This window comes from Phoca vitulina, unplaced genomic scaffold (assembly GCF_004348235.1).
Source record: "Phoca vitulina isolate PV1807 unplaced genomic scaffold, GSC_HSeal_1.0 scaffold47, whole genome shotgun sequence".
NCBI classification, from domain to species: domain Eukaryota; kingdom Metazoa; phylum Chordata; class Mammalia; order Carnivora; family Phocidae; genus Phoca; species Phoca vitulina.
The window spans coordinates 9998787-10018834 of NW_022589750.1; the positions used below are offsets into that span (position 1 = coordinate 9998787).

Below are 20048 nucleotides of genomic sequence, written 5' to 3' on the forward strand. Positions count from 1 at the left end.
AGACTCCAGGATCATGACCTGAGCCGAAGGCAGTCACAATGTACCAAGTTTCTTAACGTATATAGAGTCAAATGTTCTTTCTCTGTCTCCCAAGATTATGTGAAAGTTTGTCTCATGCCATATAGGGAAAGAATGATACATTTGACTATATAAGAAAATATATAATATATATTTCTTAATACATATTATATAAAATATATATTGTGCATTTATGTATATAAAATATATAGGTATACACCAAATACTCTCTATACATATCTATATACATAAAATATTGTTTCCAGTGGGTTTTTTTTTTATTTAGTTTTTGTTTCCTCACCTTAACAACCCACAGAGTGGACACTATCTACTACTATCCCACTTTACAAATAATAAGACTGAGGGACACGTAAGTTAGGGCTTAGCAGCCTGCCACCTGAGCGCACACGCTTAGTCAGTACTTCATGTTGACTCCACCCAACATCCTCTCTATATATCACAAAAGCAATAAAAATTAACACAATGTGATAAAGGCACAGAAACAGCTGCTATAGATAAAACAGATAACACAAAAAAAGTCATTTAACATAGAAAAGCTGAGGAACTAGAGAACACAAAGATTTCTCATAAAAGATGCTGGAGAAACTGCATTATTTTAAGTCAGTTTAAGTCCACTTTTCACATCATCCACCCAAATAAAAACTAGAAGGGAAAAAAAAAAAATCCCTTAAAAGAGGATAATAGGTCTCTAAGGGAAGAAGAATCAAGAAAAAAAGATGGACAGTTTGGAATGTAAAAATGTTAAATGGCTGCATGTTTTTTTAAAAATTCATTTTAAAAAGGTGACCAGTAGGCTGGGAAAAGTAACTGACAAAAGTATGGCAAATAAATCTTATGAAAAACCTACATAAACTAGCAAAAAAAAAAAAAAAAAAGGCATTAAGATCCTAACAGATGAGCAAAAGAGAAAGTACAATTTGTAAACATATATGTGAAAAAACCGTTCAACCTAATTATATTAAAAGAAATGCATAATTACAAAGGGCTTCTGTTTTGCCTATTTTTTTTTAAATGATATCGCCCTTGGTGGAGTGGATGAAATCAAAGGGGCATCTCACACAGTGTTGATAGAGAGTAATTCAGCACCGTTAAAATAAATGTTCATGCCCCTTTTACCTAGTAATCCCATGTCTGAGAATCTACTCTACAGATATGATCCAGAAACCTGGGGAAAATCATAAGGACAACGTAGTTACTGAAGTATTCTTTTTCTTTCTTTTTTTTTTTTTTAATATTTTATTTATTTATTTGACAGAGAGAGAGAGACAGCGAGAGAAGGAATACAAGCAGGGGGAGTGGGAGAGGGAGAAGCACACCTCCCTCTGAGCAGGGAGCCCGACGCAGGGCTTGATTCCAGGACCCTGGGATCATGACCTGAGCCGAAGGCAGACGCCCAACGACTGAGCCACCCAGCCGCCCCTTTTTTTCTTTTTTTAAAGATTTTATTTTTAAGTAATCTCCACACTCAATGTGGGGCTTGAATTCACAACCCCAGGATCAAGAGTCGCCTGCTCTACTGACTGAGCCAGCCAGGCGCCCCTGAAATATTATTCATAATAGCAAGAAAACAAACAACAAAAAAGGGAAAACAACCCAATTTTTAAGAACAGGGAATATTAAGTAATTTATGGAACAATCACTGACTAGAACATTATACACCATTAAAAATAATCGTGAAACTAATAACATTAAAAAAAAAAACCCTATGCCATAATATCTAGTTGTACCAGTAGAAAGAAATATAGAAATTTTAAGTTGTTTGAAGGGGTGGGATTAAGTCACTATTTTCTCTAATTTCTCGGTTTACTGTGGATTTAGAAAGACCTGAGTCCCAATCCCAGGTGCACCACTCCACCAAGTTACAAAATCTTTCTATGCCTCAGTTTCCTTGCCTATAAAGGGAAGACCATAAATGTAGCCACTTCGTGGGAGTGTCTTGAGAATCAAATGAGATAACTTGACCGCTGTTGCTATCACCTATCAAAAATGTTGTTCTTGTCATATGACAAAGTGTTAACATGTTTTCGTGGGGGGGGGGGGTACTGAAATGAGGAAGCTACTTCATACACATAGTGTCTATTTTCACTTGAAAGTTTAGTATGGTTAAAAGTGCTCCCTCTGCTTTCGTGGGTTTCTCCTGCTTAGACACACTTACTTGTAAACCCACTTACCCAAGGGAAGATTAAAGGGAGTGAAACATCTACTCTGAACTAGAACCATGTAAAGATACATCGTCTATGGAGCTCAGGGGTAAAGGAACAAAACAGAGCCATATTAGTGAGTCCTGCAGTAGAAGCAGCAAACGTGTCTTTTTTACCTTCGCATTCTAAAGAGAGGGGGAAGATCACATTGTTCGAGTAAACTTAAAACATCAACTTTCTGCATTACTGAGCTAAATATTTTATTCTAACGAGAAATTAGAGGAAAAAGGGGGAAAAAAACCCCTAAAACCTTCATTTCTAGAAAACAGAATGGTGAAGAGACATTTCAAAGTAGCCTGTGCCTTTGGCTACGGTGAGGGCAGGGATGGGGGCTGGGGGGTGGTTAGTGCAAAATACTGTCTAAACAGAAACCATCTAATAAGTAACTTCCTAGAAAAGCCTTTATCTTTGTCATATCTTTGAAGTTCTGCCATCTAGGCCTCATAAGCACAATGTTTGGCCCAGATACTAAGCTCTGGGACATTATCAGGCCCTCTGCAAGATGGGAGGGCACACTCCACATACTCATCTTCAAGGGGAGAGGGCTCTAGAACCTTCCAGGGGGGGCTAAGAACCAGTCAACTGGGTGGTTCTCTCCACGGGACTTCATACGTCCCACTCTTGGCAAAAAGAATGCACAGAAGCAGCCCTATTCGCCTTGGTTGTGAAAACAGATCTCCACTCCACGCTCCACGCCCACGGAGAGGATTTCTTTTCCCAAAAAACTCTATACATTAACTTAAAGTCAGCATTAATGATCTTTACTTTGCAAGATGAAAAAAGTAACAGGCAGGGAAAAAAGACTATTTTTTTCAAGATGTCAGAAGACGAGTTTCAAATTCATTTTTAGCCCCCAGAAAGCATGTATGTAGCATTAACTTATGTAGTCCTTGAATCACACACACACAAAATGTATTAATCAGGCCTTAGTCATATCGGGATTCACTGGGTATGGTAGACTTTATAGCTAAAGCAGAAGAACCTCTTCCCCCGGAGAGAGTTATTCTTCTAAGATTTTCCATCCCCATCTTAAATAATAACCAACTATGTACTTACTGCAAAGGCTTTGGCTTCTCGTGCCTCCTGGGAGCTGCTGACCTCAATCAGCAAGTCAGCCGTACTATTCTGGGGTTTGGTGCTGGCCAGAGAGGAAAACCACACTCAAGGAGCCTGGGCAGTGAGCATTTGAGCAATGCTTCACTCAGGAAGCAGGCGGGCTCTGGGCTCCAGGCTTCTGACAGCCTCCCCCCAACCCCTCCCTGCTCCCTCTCCCTCCCTCCCTCTGTCTCTCACGATCTCTCTCTCTCACACACACACACACATACATACACAAACAGTGCAAAATCACTTCTATCCTACTGGTTCCTGAATACTTAATTTGTACCTCTCTAGAACATCAGGATTTAAAGACATAGGCTGACTAGTTTCTTGCTGTTTCAAACCTGAGATATCAAACAGAAAAAGAAGAAGAAGAAGAAAAAAAAAAGCCAAGCTGTCTTCAAAGGTGAGTTTGCCCTGAAGCCTCAGGGCCCCTCACTTGCCATAACCTGTGGGTTGTAGAGAGTTCTAAGTGGGATGGGGAAGTCAGGCTATGATCAGGAAGCATTTCAAAGCCGGCAGTTCTAGTGAGCTGACTAAAAACGTTCTCAGAGATAAAGCATCTAAACCTCCAAGCCTCTGGTAATTTGTTGTAATTTCTTTTTTTCATTCTAAAGATTTTCATACCTAATTTTGAATTCAGAGAGTTTCCAAAATTACATGAGCACTCTCGCAAAACCTGAGGTCCACGTTCCCTGCTACTACGGATGGTCTACACACCCTAATGATGATGAGATTACCCGTAAAAACACGGAAGAAATTTGTGAAGGTAAACAAGCAGCATGTGTTCTATCTACACTCACAAAGAACTGCAGTCAACGGGGCTAGGCTGAGCTTAGTCACTGCCATAAGCTGGAGTTTACTTGCGATTTTACTGGATAATAGGTGTGGAAAGTGGCCAAGTATCTCTTACACGGCAGAGAGCTCTTACTTAGGAGGCAGTATGAGTTTGCAGAGCCTCAGGGACCCTGAATCCACCCCTCATAGGCAGACTTTGCCTCTCTAATGGCAGATCACAGTAAGGAGCTGTGGTCATGCAGCTCAGAGCTGGCTGTCCCCTGTGAGAGCTGTTATTACAATGGTGGCCCCATGTACCCTGGCAAACGCTGCTACCTTTGGTGGCCTTCCCTCTTTGCCTTAAAGAAAGCAAGAGACACAATGCATGGGACCTGTTCTCACTGAAGAATATCCATCTTCCCGGGGAATAAATGGACCTAACTCATCCAGGTGCCCAACCCCCGGGCACAACACCACAGCAGAGACACGGGAGATGGTGTGGTTGGGACTCTGCAAGTGACAAAAGTCCCAACACAGCCTCACTTAAGCAAAAGAGCAAATTTATTGGCTTGACTAACTGGAAAGTCTAGGGATGAATTCAAGCTGGCTTTAAGCCAGGAGACCTGGAGATTCCAAAGTCATCAGGAATCTGCTTTCTTCACCTTTCGGCTCTGCTTCCCCAAGTTTGATGCGTTCAAATATGGTGCTCTTGGGATGGGAAAGCCTTTCCCGGTAGCATTCCATGATGAGAAGTCTGTGGCATTCAAGACCTCAGAAGATAGGCACTCCTCAGAAAAGAAACCTCAGCGTGAGACACTGTCCAGCCCCGTGGCAAGGGAGAAGGACCTGGGTGACTGACAGCCCCTCTAGTTATAAGAAGAGCAGTTCCCAAAAGAAAAAAAAAAAAAAATGCTAGACAGGCAAAAAGATACAAGCTAGTGCCTTAGATTAAGCCTTTCATGTGATTGCGTCTTAATTTCCCAATTAGACTGTAAATCTATTATCAGAAGGACGTACACAAAGTGTTAAGAGTGGCTATCTCTGAGTATTGTGGGTCATTTATTTTTTTAAATTCACACTGTATCTTCTAAATTTTCTAAAAATAATAAAAATTATTAAATTGTACAATAACACAATACATTGAAATAAGTTATTGTATGCTAAACACATCCTGCTTATAAGCAAAAATATGTATAGAATATCTATGAATAAATCTGGTAAGGAAATTACAATCACTCCCCAAAAATCTACAACATTTTACTGAACAACAGAACAGAGGACTGGATGAAAAAACATACCATGATATTCCAATTAGATATTCATTCTCCACAAAATAATTATATACATGTATTGTAATTCCAACAAAAATTCTAACAGGATTAAGAGGTGTGAAAAACTGCTTTATAAAACTATCCTAGGGGCGCCTGGGTGGCTCAGATGGTTAAGCATCTGCCTTCGGCTCAGGTCATGATCCCAGGGTCCTGGGATCGAGCCCCGCATTGGGCTCCTGGCTCAGCGAGGAGCCTGCTTCTCCCTCTGCCTCTGCCTCTCTCCCTGCTCATGCTTTCTCTCTCTCTCTCTCTGTATCTCTGTGTCTCAAATGAATAAATAAAATCTTTAAAAAAAATAAATAAAACTATCCTAAAATGCACCTGGTAGAATAATTGATTCTTCTCTATAAAAGATATAGAATAATTTATTCTTCTCTGTAGAAGAAAATTGCTGAAAAAATATGAAAAGGGACTTGTACTGCCAGATATTAAAAACAGACCACAGAAGTAAAATAATTGCAATGTTGTGGTTCAGGAATAGAAACATTGTCAATGGATCACAACAAAACCCAAAAATAAGAATCAAGATAAAGATAGCATTACTAATCTAAGGATAAAAAATGGATTGTTTTTAAAAATGGCACTGGGAAAATTGGCTAATCATTTGGAAAAAAAAAAAAAAAGACTCCTACCTCATACCATGTCCCCAAATGATTTCTGATAGAATAAAAATTTAAGTGGCAAAAAAAAAAAAAGAAGCATTATCAGAACTAGAAGGAAAGAGAGGAGATTGTATATCTGAACAAGGTGAGAAAGGTTTCTCTGAGCCCACATACAAAGGCAGAATACATAAAAAAAGAAAACAGATTTGACTTTGAAAATAAAAAACCTCTGTAAGCAATGAAAATCCTATAAATAAAACATAAATGCCAATGACAAAATGAGACAAACATCTCTGTACAACCTTTGGTTCAGTTATTCCATTTGTAGGAATGTATCCTATGAAAATAATCATGAATGAATGCAAAGCTGCATATGCAGGAGTTATAAGCTTATCCTTGGTTGTAACAATGACAATAAAGGAAATAATTAAAAGTCTAATTGGTTACATTATGGTATATCCATGTAATTAAACATCATGCAGCCATTAAAAGTGATATTATATCAATACTCCCTATGACATAGATGTAAAAATCCTTAACAAAATACCAACAAACCAAATCTAGCAACATATATAAGGGATTATATACCATGACCAAGTGGGGTTTATCCCAGGAATTCAAGGTTGGTCCAACATATGACAACCAATCAATGTAATACACCTTACTAATAGAATGAAGGACAAAACCACAGGATTGTCCCAACAGAGGCAGAAAAATCATTTCACAAAATCCAATGCACTTTCATAATAAAAATATTCAATAAACCAGGAATAAAAGGGAAACTCCTCAACCTGATAAAGGGCAACTATAAACATCACATTTAATGGTGAAAATCTGAAAGCTTTCCTCTAACATCAGAAACAAGATAAAGGGCAACTATAAACATCACACTTAATGGTGAAAATCTGAAAACTTTCCTCTAGCATCAGAAACATCTCTGCTCTAAAAAAAAAAAAAAAAAGAAAGAGAAGAAAAGAAACATCTCTGCTCTCACCACTTCTGGTCAGAATTATATTGGAGTCTTTAGCCAGGGAAATTGGGCAATAAAAAGAAAGGCATCCAGATTGGTAGGAAAAGTGTAACTATCCCTATTATCTAATGATCTTCTATGTAGAAAATCTCAAAAAAAATCTATAACAAAACAGAGCTAATAAACTTGTTCAGCAAGGTTGTAGGATACAAGATCATTATATAAAAATCATTTTCAATTCTATACACTTGCAATGAACAATCCAAAATATTAAGAAAGCAATTCTATTTACAATAACACCAAAAGGAAAAGAATATTTAGTAATATATTTAACAAAATACGTGCAAGAGTTGTACACTAAAAACTATAAAACATTGAAAAACATTACAGAAATGTTAAATGGACAGACATCTCATGTTCATGTATTTTAAGGCTTAAGAGGGCAATACTCCTCAAACTGATCTACAGATTCAATGCAATCCCTATCAAAATTCCAGTTGCTCTTTTTACAGAAATTGACAAGCTAATTCTATAACTCATATGGAAATGCAAGGGACTCAGAATAATCAAAACAATCTTGACAAGGATAATGAAGTCGAAAGACTCACAGTTCCCACTTTTAAAACTTACTACAAAGCTATAGCAATCAACACTGTGTAGTATTGACACAAGGATAGATACATGTAGATCTGTAAAACAGAACTGACAGTCCAGAAATGAACCCATACATTTATGGAAGGTGATTTTTGACATGAGTGCCAAGACCATTCAATGGGGTAAGAATAGTCTTTTCAATAAATGGTGCTGGGGCAACTGGATATCCATATACAAAAGAATGAAACTAGACTCCTATTTCATATCATATACAAAATTACCTCAAAGATGTAACAGCTAAAAATACAAAAATCTTAGAAGAAAACCTAAGTGTAAAACTTCATGACCTTGTTTTCTTATGTTTTCTTAGAGATATTAAACACAAGCAACAAACAAAAAATTATATAAATTGGCCTTCATAAAAATTAAAAACTTTTGTGCTTCAAGGGGCAGCGAAAAGATAACCCACATAATGGAAGAAAATATTTGCAAATCATATATCTGATATATGGGTCTGTTCTCCAGGACACGTAAAGAACTCTTGCAACTCAATAATAAAAGGACAAATAACTAACAAATGGGCAAAGGATTCAAACAGACATTTCTCCAAAGAAAACATAAAATATACAAATGGCCAATAAGCACATAAAAAGTGTTCACCATCATTAGGCATTAGAGATAGGCAAATCAAAGCTACAATGAGATACCACTTCACACCTGCTAGTGATGGGTACAGACAAACAGAAGATAACAAGTGTTGACAAGGATGTGGAGAAATCAGAACCCTCATCCATTGTTTGTGGGAACGTAAAATGGTGTGACCACTGTGAAAAAACAGTTTGGCAGTCCCTCAAAAAGTTAAGCACAGAGTTGCCATTATGGCCCACGATTCTACTCCTTGACCCTAAAAAACTGAAAATAAGAATTCAAACAGAAATCTATACATGAATATTCATAGCAGCACTATTTGCGACAGCCAAACGGTGGGGGGAAAAACCCAAATATTCATCAACAGATGAATGGATAAACATAATGTACATTCATACAATGGGATATTATTATCAGTAAAAAGGAATAAAGTAAAAAATAATAAAGGAATGAAATTCTCATACATACTACAACATAGATGAACCTCGAAAATTTTATATTGAGTGAAAAAAAACAGACACAAAAAGCCACATACTGTATGGGTACATTCATATGAAATTTCCAGAATAGGCAAATCCATAAACACAGAAAGTAGATTAGTGGTTTCCATGAGATGAAGGGAGGGGCACAAGGGGGGAGTGACTGCTAACAGCTCCAGGATTTTTTTTGGGGGGCGGGTAACGAAAATGTTCTGGAATTTGATAGTGGTGACTGTTGTGCAAGTGTGTGAATATACAAGAGAATCACTGTACTGTACACTTGAAAAAAGGTGAATTTTACGGTAGGTGAATTACATCTCAATTTCTAAAGTAATACTGTAAAATATTTGATCATATGGAATAATGATAATATATTTAGTGGAAAATAGACTATAAATGGTGTATATGGTAGGAGGCCATATTTACTTAGGTAAAAGAAAAAGAGACTTAGAGAAACTTTACATATTAAAAATGGCTATTCTTGGCACCCTTGTTGAAGATCAGTTGGCTGTAGATGCATGGATTTATGTCTCAGGTCTCTATTCTATTCTATTGGTTTATATGTCTGTCTTTATGCCAGTACCATACTGTTTTGATTACTATAGCTTTGTAGTATATTTTTTTATTTTAAGCTTTTATTTATTTATTTATTTATTTATTTATTTATTTAGAGAGCGAGAACATGAGTGGGAAATATGATGCCCCATCTTTGTTCTTCTCTCTCAGGATTGATTTGGCTATTCATGTTTTCTTTGTGGTTCCATATGCATTTTAGAATTTTTTTTATTTCTACAAAAAATACCACTGGGATTTTGATAGGCTTTGCAATGAATCTGTAACGGGGAAAGGATAATTTTTTTTTTCAACAAATGGTGTTGGAGAAACTAGATACCCACATGCAAAAGAATGAGATTGGACCCTTATACTATACATCAAATTAACTCAAAATGGATTAAAGACTTAAACGTAAGACCCAAAACTGTAAGACCCCTAGAAAAAAACAGGGCAAAACCTTTGTGACATTGGTCTTGCTAATGATTTCATGCATATGACACCAAAACCACAGGCAACAAAAACAAAAATAAACCAGTAGAACTCTATCAAACTAAAAAGGCTTCTGCACACAAAGGAAAAACAATCAACAAAGTAAAAAGGCAACCCACAGGATGGGAGAAAATATTTGCAGACCATAAATCTGATAAGGGGTTAGTCTCCAAAATATACAAGGATCTCTGACAACTCAATGGTAAACAAACAAAACAAAAAACTGCCCAATACTTGATAAAAAGATGGGCTAAGGACTTGAATAGACATTTCTTCAAAGACATACAAATAGCCAACAGATACGGGAAAAAATGGTCAACATCACTAATCGTCAGGGAAATGCAGATCAAAATCACAGTGAGATATCACCTCACACCTGCTGGGATGACTATTATAAAAAACAAAACAAAAACCCGAATGACAGTGTTGGTGAGGATGTGGAGCAGTTGGAACTCTTGTACATTACTGGTGAGAATACAAAATGGTGCAGCCACTATGGAATAGTGTATAGAAGTTCCTCAAAAAATTAAAAATAGAACTACCATATGATCCAGCAATCCCATTTCTGGGTATTTATCCAAAAGAATTGAAAACAGGATCTCTAAGAGATATTAGCACTCCTGTGTTTACTGCAGCACTATTCACAATAGTGAAGATGTGGAAACAACCTGAATGTCCATTGACAGATGAATGGATAAAGAAGATGTGAAATATACATACAATGAAATAGTATTCAGCCTTAAAAAGGAAGGCAATTCTGCAATATTTAACAACCTGGATGAACCTTGAGGACATTCTGCTAAGTGAAATAAAGGAGTCACAGAAAGACAAAAACTGCATGATTCCACTTAGATGAGGTATCTAAAATAGTCAAATTCATAGAATCAAAGAGTGGAATGGTGGTTGCCAGGGGCTGAAGGAAAGGGGAAATGGGGAGTTACTAATCAATGACCATAAAGTTTTAGCCAAGCAAGATGAATAAATTCTAGAGATCTGCTCTACAATATTGTACCTATAGTCAACAATAATATATTGTACACTTAAAAATTTGCTAAGAGGGTAGAGCTCATGTTAAGTGTTCTTATCACAATAAAATAAAATTCAATAAAATAAATTACTAAAAAGAGACATTTATCTCTGGTTGGTAGTGTTAACTTCCTTTATGCTTTAAAGATTCTTCTCCACTAATTGTAATGAATATGTAGGAGTTTTATAATTTAAAAAATACTATTTAAGCATAAGAGCAATTATCTGTCATTATTTGTGACTGATGGCTGATACTGCAGAAAATAAGTTCATTTGACCCAAGGAAGACTTTCTTAATTGCAGAAGTAATTAAAGCCTGGATGAGACGTCCTTTGCAGAGACCATGAAATCTCTACTCTTGGAGGTCTAAGAACAGGGTAAGATGATAGCCTACAATGGCATGTTCAGATGCTCATTTGCATGGAGGCTGGGCAGTGTCAGGGTGGTCTAGCTCCAAGAGCTGGATCAATGAATCCAGACCAATGCTGAAGGAAACCTCTGTGCAGGCTGAGCTCCTAAGTGCTTCAGTGGGAAACCTGTCAGCTCTCCACAAAACAGAATTTCCTAAACCTTAACCAAAAATCAAAGCCTAAAAGTGCTCTGTTTTGGTCTTGCAAAATAAATTTATCAACTCTAAAAATAACTAGGACAAAGCCAAAAGACGAAAGTGACTCTGAATGGGTTTCAAAGACATGTGTGTCAAATTTTTGCAAAGACTGTCACAGTCGGATCCTTAGGACTCTGGCATTAGCAGAGAAGTACCCAGGAGAAATTCTTATGATGCGGCGTGAAAGGACACATGTCCAGGGGTGAAAATGGTGAAGATCTTATCTTCATGGGTCTCTAAGCTTCATCCAGCCATCAACAGATCCAGTGTCTATTACTGGAAAATGAGTATAAATATAAATTGCTTGTCTGATGAATTCAGTGGTCATAATGAATACGTTAATCTACTAAATACAATCTGAAACTTGACATTTGCATGCCGTGTAGAAATATGTTGCCCTTCTTTGTAAATATCTATAAAGCCTGACCGTAAACACTCATTCTGACTAAGAGGAACCTGACTTCTATGTTAACCTAACCATCTCTTTCGATGACTTTTTAATTTAGTTCTAAAGCATAATATTTCACTGTGAGAAATTGCACAGAGAGAAGTAATTACAGAGGGAGGCACAGTGTCCTGGACAAGTAGTGGTTAGTGAAGTTGGCCTTCTTCTGAGCTATGCGGCAAGGTTCATCACATCCTCCCCAAGAAAACATAAAAGGGGAGGCTCTTTCTGCAAACGCATAGCTAAGGAACAAGAAGTTTGCTGGCTTACAAGTTACCATACGCTGATGTTTTCTTTTTGAAAGGCACTCCTGGGGTGCCAGATCAATTTGCACGCCTGAATTCTGAGAGGTCACGTAGCCAAGAGGCATGCCTGGCTCTGGGGATGGATCCTCTCTGCTGCTCTCCCACCCCAGCACTGACCACCCTCTGTGTTGAGTGAGACACCTGCCACCCACACTTCACTTCCCTCCCGGGCGGGAGTGAGAACGCTGAGTGAGGCTATGCATATGTTTGAATTCGTTTAATTAGCCAGGAATAGGAAAGCAGCAACTCTTTTGGTTTCCAAGCAGATGTGAAACTAATTTTGGGAAAGAACAAGAGCCCCAGAGAGTCTGAAGAATGACTCAGCCTCAGTCCCTCACAAGTTCCATCACACTTGGGGACGTGCCCATCAGCAACTCTCCTGCCATCAGGATTCTGAATCTGAACGAGGCCTCTCAGACCTCTGTTCTTCTTCTGGTTGTCCCATTACCACCCTCCCTCCCAGCCTGGTGTGCTCCCTAGTCTCAGGTTCTCTCCCTCCCCTGCCAGACTCACGGCCTTCCACTGCCCACTTGAACACCAAAATCCTTCCACCATGCTCCCCACCAGTCCCTGGATGCCTTTACTCTGGCCCTGCTGGGTCAGCCACCAATCAGGGACTCCCAAATCATACATTCTTTGTTCCTGACCTGGGTCTCCCAATGGAACTATAAAGACAGAACCTGCCTGAGGCCATGTGGCCCTAGTTATCTCTGAGCAACTGATTTATTTAACTCTAACAGGCTTCTTGTTGAACCTTCCAAAAAAGCATTTATGTTAAGAATATCTTGGTCAAGTTTAATTCAGAAAGGGAGGGTCATTAGCTTGACTGTGAGCACGGGTCAAGCAGTCTTCTCCAAGTCAGCCTTAGCATTAACAAAGCTGATCTCCGATCTCCATGGGTCTGATTCCTGACTTGTGTTACTTTTTTTTTTTTAAGATTTTATTTACTTATGAGAGAGAGAGAGAGAGCATGAACTGGGGGAAAGACAGAGGAAGAGGGAAAAGCAGACTCCCCACTGAGCAGAGAGCCTGACACGGGGCTCAATGCCAGGACCCCAAGATCAAGACCTGAGCCGAAGGCAGACACTTAACCCACTGAGCCACCCAGGCGCCCCCGACTCATGTTTCTTTGCTGATTGTGAACTATATTTGTGATGGTGGGGGTGGGGAAGAATGATGTCAACAGTAATTTTCCAAACCCCCAACAACCACCTTTGATCTCTGGTCCCACCTTCCCCTGTGTCCAAAGAGGGCCGTCCCTAAATCCACAGTAAGTGGAAAGAAGAAATGAATACAGATAAAAGCATCAGTTAATGAGATGAAAACGTTTTTTTAGAATGGTCTTGAAGATTAAAAAAAACTGAAATTAAAAACAAGAGAGAAGATGTAATTACATGTATGGATTTGTAAACTAGGCGAAACAGATAATTTTCTAGGAAAACACAGATTACCAAAATTAACTCAAGAAAGAAACAAGCAGTCACACAGAGAAAAGGCAAAGGATAAGAAAAGGCAATTCACAAAAGGAAAAATACTAATAAAGATGTAAAAAGATGCTTAGTCTACCTAGTATCCAACAAACATGAACTAAATCAATGTAATATTTTTAAGTCCATCTCATGGACTAATATATTTGAAAGGGATAAAAGTGTTCAGCAAAAATGTGGGAAATGCACACTTTTACACACTTGTGTGTATGGCTCCTGGGAGACAGTTGGAGTGGAGACTGTAAAGGAGACTTTTCATATTTTACTCTACTTCTATATTTGAATTTTTGTAAGAATGTGTTTTTTGTTTTATACCTGAAATTTTAACAGTGGAATTCCTAAGTCCGTATGGGCACAAGGATTGATACCAAAATACTTATTGTATGTTTAAGATTGGAGAACAAAGTAATTTGAAATGAGGATATAGATCGTAGTTTATGGATCTTAAACATGGGTAAAGAAAAGGAGAAATAGCAAAATAAACAGCAAAGTACAGACTGGATATGATCTAGAAAACCACACATGCAAAAACATTAGCTCCCTGAGGACAAAAACTCTGTTCTATTCACTGCATATCCCTCTGCCCCTTGCAGAGTGCCCAGTGCAGAACACTTAGTAAATGTTTGTTAAATAAATGAAAGAAAAAATGGGACTAAAGAATATCAGAAGGTACTCTGGGAATTTCGATTTCAAAAGAAACAAATGAAACAATTCTGTTCACATATATTTCACAAATTTGAAATGTAAAATTATTTTCACTGAAATTCTGTTATATTCTTAATATAATCATTAAGTTTGGAATTTATACTTGCACTGGTCATTTTTCTGCAGCTGATCTTCAATTAAAAGAATGTGGTTCATCTTGGTTAGTCTTATTACTGCGTTTTCACAATATAGTGTCCTAATACTCATAAGCTGGTATTTATATTTGTTAAAATTCACAATTTTCACCTTTTTCTATTTTGTAGCATTATTATCAGTTCAGGAAAATTAACATAGCAAAGTGGTTTAATGAAATGTAAAAGTCAGGTTGCAAGTGATATAAATATGACTCTTAACAATGATAAGATCACTAATGAACAGGACTAAAATGCAAGATGGAGAGATGTATGCCCTGTATGTCAAGTGATATGCCACATAGGCAGTTAAGAAAGGGAAGTGCAAATAGGAGGTACACTGGCAAAGGCTGAAAAATTGGAATTTATTGGACCATTCCTCTATTTGCTCCTAAGGCTAGAGCACTTCACTGTTTTTATGAAGCTTCTGAAGCAGTGGCAATAAACCACAAATGCCTTCCATGTCACTTTCAAACAAAGTACAATGGCCTCTTTGGTAAACCAACCAAGTTCTGCCTCAAGGGCAAAATAATGTTTCTCAGTGCAAAACCGATGCTTTCGTCACCAAAGGAAAAGAGCAAAACGACTGAAGCATCATTTAGAGTTGCCGTCCTCAGAGATAAAACACATGCAAACACACATTAATGAAACGTCTTTTAAGAATAGCCCCAAAGGGTGCCTGGGTGGCTCAGTCGGTTAAGCGTCTGCCTTTGGCTCAGGTCCTGATCCCGGAGTGCCGGGATCGAGTCCCATATCGGGCTCCCTGCTCAGTGGGGAGTCTGCTTCTCCCTCTGCCCTTCACCTTGCTCGTGCTCTCTCTCTCAAATTAATTAATTAATTAATTAAAATAAAATAGCCCCAAAGTCAATGATACATGTTTGGGTCAGCAAGAAACAGAACAAGATATTAGCAAAATTCCTCTATCAAATAATGCACCGAACATCAAGGAATATCAATGGCATGCCCTGTGGAAGAGGAATTGTGAGCGTCTGTGTGGGCTGCCAGATAATTTCAATTTACCACTGATCGGAACCTCTGTGGATGAGTCAGTACCTTTCATGTGTGAGGGTCAGATTTGAGGGCCAAGGTACGCAGTGGAGAAGGAGCCCAGGGACCTGTTATGTAAGCAGCCGGGAAGAAAAGGAGCTGCTCTACAGAATAATCACACTGAATGCCAATCTACACCACTGCTGTTTTTCTCCAAGAACGGCTGATGATCTAAATAATCTGATCTTCATTTGGTACTGAAAAAAAGGATGAACATTTTGAATTAAACTACAGTCACGGACAATCTGTCTTTTGAATGTGCAGTAGGACAGGGAGTACCAGGGTTTGCTTTCTACTCTGCAATACACTGCCTATTAAGGCAAAAGGTACTCACATGGATATGAGAAATGAGGAACGGTATAAAACTATCTCTTCGTGACACTGAGAAGGCCAAAAAGGCCATTTCTATGATCTCAAATGACTGGCTTGCATAGTTTACGTCAGAAATCAATATTTGGAACAGCCTGAATCTTCTCCAAAATATCATGACTTTTTTTTTAATGCTAGAATGTTGGGATAACTCGATTATGACCAAACTGCAATATAAGTAGCTAAGTCTCCATGAGTTTGACCTCCCCAGTAGTTGACAGTTTTCATTACAAATTAAATAAATTTTTCATATATTATTGCATCCTTTAAAACTACGCTGAAATGCAGCAAAGCAATATAAACAAGGATTTTGTGATGGCTGAACTCTCTCCTGCAATGAGAGATAGGAGATAAAGCTGGAAAGCAGGACAGGGAGCAAACTTCAAACCGCTTTACCTGCATTGCTGAGGTGTTTGGACTTGGTAACCCTTAGTCGGTGAGGACAATTTAAGCACAGAAGCAAAATGAACAGGCATTTTAGAATGACTGATCTGACGTTAGTGTGAAGGACATATTTAAGGGAGTATAGCTGGAGGCAAGGAAACTGTCAACAGGCACTTTAAACACCTTTGATGAGAAATAACAATCTAAGAGAATGACAGCAAAATTCAAAGGGGGAGGAATCAAAAGATACCTAAATGGAAATAACAGGACTTGATCACCAGTCGGATCTGGGGGAGGAAGGAGGAGTTTCCTGGTTTGGGCACAATTTGCTGAGACTGGGAAAACAGAAGGATGGCCATGTGTACTGGTTATCTATCACTGTGCAACAAGTTACCCACAAAATATAGCAGCTTAAAACAACCAATGTTTATTACCTCCCAGTTTCTGTGGGTCAGGAATCTAGGAGAGGTTCAGCTGGGTGGTTCAAGTTCAGGGTCTCTCATGAGGCTGCAGTGGGGATGTCAGCTGGGGCTGCATCATCTGAAGGCTTGACCGGGGCTGGAGTTGCAAGGAGTTCACTCACATGCCTGGCAAGTAAGTGTTGGTTGTTGGCAGGAGATGTCAGTTCCTTTCCAAGTGAACCCCTCTATAGGGTTGCTTAAATATCCTTCTGTTATAGCACTTGGCTTCCCCCAGATCAAGTGATCCAGGAAAGAGAGCCACGAGGAGGCCACAATGTCCCTAATGACCCTGAAGTCTCACACCATCACTTCTGCCTATTTCATTTGTTAGAAGAAGGTCACTAGGTCTGCCCACATTCAAGGACAGGGGAGACTTAAGCTCTGCCTCTTGAAAGGAAAAGTACAAAGAATGGGTGGATAAATCTTAAAATCATCACACCACATAGGTGGATAATGAGTTCAACTCATGCTGAATTTGAAATGCTTAAGACATTCAGCTGGAAGTGTCCAGCAGACGGATGAACATACCCTTAGATAATCATTGCTGAATTTAGCAACAATAAAGTTGACAGAATGACAGAGTTAGAAGCAAGGTGGCAGAATTAAGGAGAAAATGAAAGATAAAGGAAGTAGGGTCAGGCTACTCCCGAAAACTTCACCCTAAGAGGAAGTCAACAGTTAGAGGTCAGAGTAGGGGATTTGCAGGGGTATAGCTCAGTGGTAGAGCATTTGACTGCAGAGTAGGGGATTTGGGTGGACAAAGGTGACAAAGGTCTTGGTAGAATCCCTTGTTGATTGACTTGGGCCAGAGGAGGGACCTTTTTACTTGAGCGATAAGGAAAAGAAGAGAGAATGGGTGCTATCTAGTGTGGTCCTGTCTCTAGGAAAATAGATAAGCAAGAACCTATCTGTTAGGAATATAGATGCAACACCTGGAGGAACATATCTCAAATTGGTTTGTTACCTAAGCCTCCCTACCTTCTCTTGTAGGCAGACCCCTGCTACATCTCCCTGGCCTGTTGTAGGTTTGTCATTCTGACTTACCTACTTTCCTGTTCCCAAACTTCTCATAACCCCTACTCCTCCCTGGAATGGCATTTGATTGGGCTGCCTATAGACAAAGAGTGACTTCAGCTTGTCCTCAGAATCTCTCCTATGGAAAGTACACATCAGTAGCCCTGACAGACTTGGTATCTTGGGGCCCTGCCCTGCTCCCAGTCTGTGGCCTAGTAGGATCCCTGCCTCGATCCCTAGTAGTATGGATGAGATATTAAAATATCTTTGAATCATAGTCTGTCATATTCCTCAGTGTGGACCAGATGAAACTGTGTTAGTGCTGGTGTTTCTGTACTTGAGCTCCATTTTAGTGTCTAGATTCTTTCATGTATTACCTTTCAGCTCCACTAAAACTTATTTTAATACAATGTTCAATACAAATGTAGTTCCTTTTCTGCTTTTTATGGCCTCAACAAAATTTGACCAACAGTAGATGAACATTAAACTATGACAATTCATGGAAATGAATACACTGATACCAGCAAGTCCCCATTTTAGCAGTTACCATGGTGACAATGTGCACAAATGGCTATTTAAAGGTGCCATTCTTTGAAACATCTTATTAGGCACAAGATATTAAAACTAATGAAATCATGGAGAAATTCCTTATTTTTGACATCTTAATGAAGAAGGTGATTAAGCTAGTAATACTTTAGCGACTATTTTGAAAGCAACTACTCCAGGTCAAACACTTTTCTACGATTTTTTGTTTAAGTTGTCACATTTAAAACTCAAAAAGCCACTATCGGCCAGGTATTATGTTTTCTCCTCAGGACAGTTGAGGAAACAGGGATCAGAGAGGTTATGCAGTTTGCTCAAGTTCACACAACTTGGATGTAGAAAACCTGCGATTTGCACAGGATCTCACCTAAGTCCAGGCTTTTTCTAGTATCTCACATCACCCCTGTAATAATTGGTAACAAATTTTGAGTATAACTACCTTGACCTCTAACTGGATATTGCCTCCAAGGTCATTCACAATCATACCAGCCTGCTTTATTTTCTCCATAATAACTGACTGCAACCTGGAATTTTCTTATTTATTGCCTATCTCCTCACTAGATTATGAACTCAATGAGAACAGGTTCCTTGTCTCTTTTATTTCCCGCTGATCATCAGTACCTAGAACATTACCTAGCATAGAGCAGGTGATAAATAAATATTTGTTGAATTAACAAATGAATGAAAAATTCAAAGGAAGAAAAAGCACTAAAACAAATGCTTATATAAACATACATTTTTTTTAAAAAAGCATTTGACAAGTTTAAGGCAGAATTTAAATTATGATTGTTTTAAAGAAATACCCAAATGCTTATTTGGGAAATACTGTGCTATATTTTTCCATGCACTATTTCAGTAAAGCAGTTAGCAAACTTGTAAGATCATAATAACAAAGATATGTTTCTATAATTCTGAATATGTGTCTAAAAAGTTCCTCTTTAGAAAGACAAATACCATATGATTTCACTCATATGTGGAATTTAAGAAACAATACAAATGAACATAGGGGAAAGGAAGGAAAAATAAAATAAGATAAAAACAGAGAGGCAAACCATAAGAGACTCTTAACTATAGAAACAAACTGAGGGTTGCTGGAATTGGGGTAGGTGATGGGTATTAAGTAGGGCACCTGAAACAATAATACACTATATGTTAACTAACTTGAATTTAAATTTTTAAAAAAGTCCTTATTTTTATCAGCGAAATAAATTCAAAGCACATAGTAAATGTGGCTGGGTGTGGAGCCCACTTAAGATTCTTTCTCTCTCCCTCTGCCCCTCCCCCCTTTCTCTCTCTCTCTCTCCCAAAAAAAAAAAAAAAAGAGCGAATTTTCCTATACACAAATGGTACCTGCAAACCCAAGAAGAAAACTACCAAAAACCCAAAATAGAAAGGTGTAAAAGTAATGAATGGACAGTTCACAGAAAATACAAGTGGCTCTTCAACACCTACGGTGTTCAGCATCACTTTTAATAAAGGAAATGCAAATTTAAACTATAGATGTATTTTACCTATCAGTATGACAAAAATTTAAAAGCTTTGGTACACATCACCATGTTGGTGAGTGTATGAGAAAACTGGCACTCTCACTTTTTGCTAGTAGGTTGTATATTGATAACTTCTATGGAGGGCAATATGGCGATATCTATTAAATTTACAAATGCATATATTCTTTGACAAGGCAATTCCACTCTAAGAACGTATTCTACAGATTTATTCTTTCCAGGGCTGAGAACTGGGG

General features: G+C 38.3%; 1 protein-coding gene across 6 annotated transcripts in view; it reads right to left on the reverse strand.

Moving 5' to 3' along the window:
• SPECC1 (sperm antigen with calponin homology and coiled-coil domains 1) overlaps positions 1-20048 on the reverse strand; it is a 268987-nt gene that overhangs the window by 211084 nt on the left and 37855 nt on the right. For 4 of the 6 annotated variants that reach the window (XM_032431931.1, XM_032431933.1, XM_032431936.1 and 1 more), the window contains exon 1: positions 3297-3458. The exons of the other annotated variants lie outside the window; for them this stretch is intronic. The gene's annotated coding sequence lies outside the window, so the exon portion shown is untranslated. Of the gene's footprint in view, positions 1-3296; positions 3459-20048 lie in introns of those variants that run through there. 6 annotated transcript variants of the gene reach the window in all.